This window comes from Eutrigla gurnardus, assembly GCF_963514095.1.
Source record: "Eutrigla gurnardus genome assembly, chromosome: 4".
Taxonomy (NCBI): Eukaryota; Metazoa; Chordata; class Actinopteri; order Perciformes; family Triglidae; genus Eutrigla; species Eutrigla gurnardus.
Window position 1 is genome coordinate 21,892,662 of NC_139918.1, and position 6,292 is coordinate 21,898,953.

Below are 6,292 nucleotides of genomic sequence, written 5' to 3' on the forward strand. Positions count from 1 at the left end.
GTGGCGACAGAGGCATCGAGGCCTGTCTTTGACTGATGTGCTGTGGCATGAGGTGTCTTCGGCTGAGATCCGGACTGCAGAGGGTTTTGACAGTGTTCTCTCCAAATATCCTGCTCCGAGTAGAGCTGATCAGAAGAGATGCCTCTCTCAGCATTGCTAAGCGAGCTCCACATCACAGTCTGTCACCACTGTCAAACAGTAGGCACTGCAGTCGGATGCTCACTTAACGACATGGAGATGGCCTGTAACAGATTGTTGAACTCTCAGATATGTCTTCATGGTTAATGTGTAGGTCCTGACTTCTGTACACAATCAAATATTTAGTGGGTTTGAAAGGCCAAAAATTAAAAATATTCTGTATGAATTGATGTAAAAAAAAAAAAAATCTTCATTTCAGGTAGAAAATATTACACTTATCTTTGCATGAGACATAAACTGGAACAGACCTGTGTGCAGCTTCATTACACATTGTCGTTTTTGTGATGTTAACGGACCATACCAGTGTAATTCTGAATCCTGTCAATAACAGCAGAGCCAAGACAGCCGTTGGGCCGACTGTTACACCTGGGAAAAGAGTTTCTTACCAGAACTGAGTTTCAAACTGGAAATTGAACTAGAAGGAGGATGACAAGGTGAGCTTTAACTCACTTACATTTACTAGTATATATTTCTAAAGGTGAGATTAGACGGTATCACAACAGACTTAAACTATGCAAAATCATATTAAAAAGCAACACCAGGCAACCAGACTGTGGTTGGACGTGTGCGCTGTCAACAGTGATGTCACAGTGTACTGACCACACCCTGGAATCAAATCCTACATCACTGCAGCAAGGTGAGAGGTTCAACCACTGGACGTCAGCCAAATCAAGGTTTCCAGCTGCTCTTTAAAGTGGCAATCGGTTTTTTTTTTACTTAAACTTATGTTTATAAAGTAAGTGTTGATTGCACAATGTAATGGCTTTAGGATAACGACACCATCAGTATTTAGATTGGTTCCCCAAAACACTGCTTTGTATGCAGTTGATCTCCCTCTGTGTCGTGATCTCCTGAGAAACTGAAGACTCCATTTATAGACCAAAGGAAGAAGATAGCACTTCACACATCATCTATAGTAATTACGGTAATAAAATAATATCACAAAGATCACACATCCTTGAGCCCAAGTGGACATTCGTGCCAAATTTGATGAGATATTGCATTCATGTGTCTAAACCAGAAAATAATCAGGCCCTAACTAGTACAAAAGTATGACACAGATATGGTAGATTGACTTTATAAAATTCCAAGTCATAAACTTAAAATTGTTGAGGATATATAGCAGATATATCCACAATGAATCATTATGACCAAAACACAGATACCAGCTATAATGAGACTGTTTCCATTTATGTGCCGCCATCTTTTTGCATGCATCTCTCCATATTATATTAATTTTAAGTCTTTTCATTGTATGCTTCATTTACTTATTTTGATTCAATTACTTAAACTTAAAAATTCTCATCAGTCCTAACAACCTTTTCTGGGGCCATTTAAGCATTGTTTCCCTCGAGACAGCAAGAAGGTAACTCACAAAGTACATGCTGCGTTCCTGCAGCATGTACTTTGGGAGTTACCTTCTGGCTGCCCTCTGGTGATAATAGCCTCCCAACTTTCAGTTACCAACAATACATGGTGTGAATTAGTAAATTTAAGGAAGGACAGAACGAGTCATTTGGGTAATAGGACCTTGTAATAATCTCATTAAAAAGAGGGAGATGCGCACAGGGACTAGACCATTATCCCGCTCCCTTCCCTGCATTAGATGTATTTATTGCTTCAGTTGTGTGCTGTTTTTCTCATCAGCACCTTGATTGGGACTCTGCCTCAGTGTTTAGCTGGACGGCTGGGAAAGATCTCCCATCAACACTCAGGTGAAGTGAAATCTCAGACACTTTCCCCGGTGACCCGGCCACAATGCTAATGACCTTTCCAGGGCCTGCCCAGGCATGGCTTGTCGATACAATTCTCTTACATTTTGCCACATGCCAGTTCCCATCTGGAGCAGATTCCTGAACTGAGATGGTGTGTACCTTTCCCACGAGTTCACAGCCCGTCTCAACATAACACTTAGCCCCCGGTCCTTCCTTCCACGTCCCCCCCTCTGGTCCACTCTCCTGCCGCTCCACTGAGCTTGGGATCATTGTGACAGGCCATACAGTCCGCTGCATTACAGGGAGGCAACATGCTCTTTACTGCAAAGGGTTGTATTTCTGAGAAAGGTGTTAAAAGTGCTGCTGCGAGCCAATCAATACAGCCATGCACCAATTCACAATATGTGCACCTTAAATTACAACCTTTATATAACACCTGAGCAAGTGTTATATTCATGTTTTTTACTTTGTGTTCCTGTTAATTATTCAGATATCTTGGTTTATCATAAATGTATGTCAAAAACCTTTTCTCCTGCTGTAATAAATTAAAATACAATTTAAAAATTGAAGACTCAAGGTGCAGTCCCAACAGAGTTCACTCCCCCAATAAGAAATAAATATATATATCAATATATCATATATCACTGTATTGCTGGCTTTCTCTTACTAGAACAATAATTGCATTCACGTGCCGCTACAGGCAAAGAATGAAGCAGGGCTCGGACTCCTAAGGGCCTGTTAAATATACAGTATATATCCAGAAAGATATCCAAAAAAGTATTTGGCCATGTTTTGTTGTGTACTGCCTGGACAAACAGCTTCCCTGTCAGTTCTCCAAATAATAAAGCAGTGAAGGGGCTTTAACTTTAATCTGAAAAAAAAGTTTCGCTCATCTCATCTCAGAGTGGCTTAGCTTGTGATCCACCAAAACATACCATCCATAATAAAAACAAAAAACTTTGTAAGCTGCCACAAGTCAAGTGCTGAACAGCAGGGGGCTGTCAGACGGCCCGGTTGAAGGGGTTACGGTTTCCACTCACCCAGTCAAAGTGCATATTCATTCACGCTGCTCCGCTCTGGTTCAGCGCTGAACTGTTCAACTGTGTCTCAAGGGTGAGTATCAGACAGGCATAATTTCAAGGCTATGCACTGTTGCTCTCATTACTATTCTCAGCCATATTTACCTGTTTAGCAGGAGGTGGGAAGACTGAACAGGTAGGAATGAAATGACGTCTGATCAATTAAGCTACCTGGACTTGTTTCCTATATTGTTATTGGAACCTTGAAATCATGATCTGTACATTTTGACAGCAGGATAAATGATTTATGGTGAACATCTTTTGCAGACCTACTCCGTGACCTTTTGAGAGTCCAGAGGTTTGAGCATATGCCGGGATCTACTGGGCAGAAAACACTCTAGTGCTTAAAGATGCACACATGTTCACACCTAGAGATAGATAGATACTTTATTGATCCCGAGGGAAATTCAAGATTCTACTTGACTTGACGTGAATATCTTTAGAATACGGAGGAAACAAGGAAATTGAGAACATACAAAAACACTTACATTATTGTAATCCAGGTTCTTCAGAATCTATCTACCGTATTCAGCCTCTTGTCTTCCCAACTCAGTTTTCTGAGAATGAGCAGGTGCCTGTTCAGCCATTGTTGATGAGCTCAGCCTCAAAAATATGGGAACTGATTTGTCTCATTTGTCATTTTGCTTGAGCTCGAAGGGCAGTAGGACGGCAGGAAAGCTGACGGCATGTAGAGGCCTCTGCCTCTAGAAACTACAGTTTTCGGAGTTTACGCTACATGCAGCTACATGCATCTCTTTTCAAAATAAACTTCCATGTTCACAGCAATCGTGCATTTTTCCTTCGTTAAATCCATACACTGTCTTTTCAAAATAAGGTTCCAACATTCGTTTACTTAGCTATTAGGTTTGTGATTTGAGTTAATTCCTTACGTAGGACAAGTACACCTGTTATAAACGGCCGTACTGTCCAGCCTAACCTCCTAAGTGGACTTTCTTGCTCTTTATACTACGTCAGTTCCTGTGAGCATCTATTAAGTTGGGTATGAGACATTGTTGCTCAGATCTATAGATCATACATTAAGTATAGGTACATAGATGTATGAAAAGTGGATACTAGACAACAGCCATTCATTCTAATGAATTCCCTGTGTTTTTTTCTCTTCAAGGTTTGCTTTTCTATTGCATGGCTCCCAACATATATTATTGTTTTTCCCTGCTTTGCCTGCTCGATCAATGGGCTTTCTACATATTCATGGTCTACAGTTATTATAATAGCAGTTCAAGGTTGTGTCCCATCAACAGTTTTTCTGTCTCTATTCTGACGGCATTCACCAGAATGGGCACAGCGCTGTAGTCTATGACCGTACTGTAATACATCACTGCTGTAGACAAAGAGCTGTTGGGCAGAGAGCAAGAGGGCAGCAACTTCCTGCTTTGAACACACAGCTTAATATCCGTCACCTCACAGGACGTTTAACCGGAATAATCATCACATCCCACATTTTCCTTCTGCCATAAAGAAAGTGGTGGGAAGTGCAAGTGCACCACATCGTAAAAGAAGACAACAGCAGCAGTCTCTCTTACCCGCAGGTCTCTCCCTGGAGCAGAGCATACTGTACCTGATACGCAACGTCCAACAGGGAAATATGCCACCACCTACATAGTTCCGCCTCTCGGGAAAAGGTGGTGCAGGCACACAGTATATCACATAAGGTTTGACCTAGTGTGCAGCACTCTAAGCCCAGGCCTCATACACCCTCAGGGCTCTTCTCGGTCGGCCTCTTACACATCAACCACACTCCGCTAGCAAATGCCACCCACCAGCTATCCCAGCTGCCAAACAGTAGGTGGTGGGAAGCAAAATAGGCAGGTGTATAAAGTACAACAACAGCTCAAAACACGAAACCAGCCTCCTAGACGCAAAGGTGTCCTCCTGGTGCCAAGCAAGGACACAGGGAGAGGCCCTGGGTGTTATTTGTTAACATCACTTACAATATGTACATGCAAAATAAGTATCATAAAACAAGCTTGGAGAACTAATGTGCACGCTTCCATGCAATTATTGGCCGATACAAAGTCTATCCAAATGATTAAAAATGACTTTGGATTTTCCAAAGCAGAAGAAATTGGACAACCTTCCCATAAATATATACCATACCATGGAGAATATACAGACCTAAACATTGTTTGTTTGTTTTAGTATTTTAGAAGGCATATAAAAAATAATTAAAACTGCCTCTCGGGTGGAGCTCTCTTTACACAAAAGAAAGCAATGAACCATTAATATCACCCAAAGGCAAGTCCTTTGCCAGATCGTTGTCTCCTTCCTTCTGTAGTGGAAGAACAACGTTTATGATGCAGTTTCCAATTATAGAAGGCAGAAGCTTGTCAAGGGTAATGAGCCCTAGTGACCCCTGACCACACAGCCCATTTGTCTGTGCCTATGTCTTAATACCCGATATGCTGCTGCAGATCACTGCTGTGGTGACATTCTGCCATTTAACTCTCTCACTGGTCATGCAAAGTAAAGAGAAGTTCAAACAATGCTTTCAGTCATTTATCCGGCATCAAATTATCAAATTTACATTAAGACTTTACTGATATATTCATCTTGATTTGCAGGGTTCTCCACTAGTGCATACAATGTCCAGCTGGGTGAAAATAGTAGGGGGCAGGGGGAGATACATATAACTTAGGGGATTTGAGGGTCATCCCCAAGGAAATATGGGTGTCAAACACTTAATTAAGTGCATTGTGGTGGATTTTTATGCACCAATTTAAGGCGTGAATGTCTTTATTTGTAAGGGGAAAACACGAAATTCATGTGCCAGGTGACAATTCAGAATATAATGGGATATAATGCAGTAAAGCTCTCCAGCCTTCTGTAATGCTTTCAAATATTTATTCTCTTGTACACCAACTTTTCTCATTTAATGTTATCTCTAGAGTCAACACATACACTGTAGGCATAATTTACTCTTCCCTCCTCTTTTGTGTGTTTTGTTTGGAGAAGAAAAACTCTGTAAATGTACATCTCGAATACCCACTTCAGTGATAAATTAATGAATTCTAATCAATTAACATGTACATGCTCATGTTTGAAAACCTTCTGCACATTCAAAACATGTCCCACATATCTGTCTCACCTGAAATGTTGGGCATAAAGTTAGAAAAAGTCTGCTCAAAATGATTGCTAAGGACTCGTAATTGCTGGATATTGTTACCTATGTGAAGCAGCAGACCTATTATAAATGATTAGGTTTGCATTTAAAATACGGCGCAATATCATGTAATTTTTACTTGATATATCAAATTGCTGAAATATGCTCCTTTCGTGCTC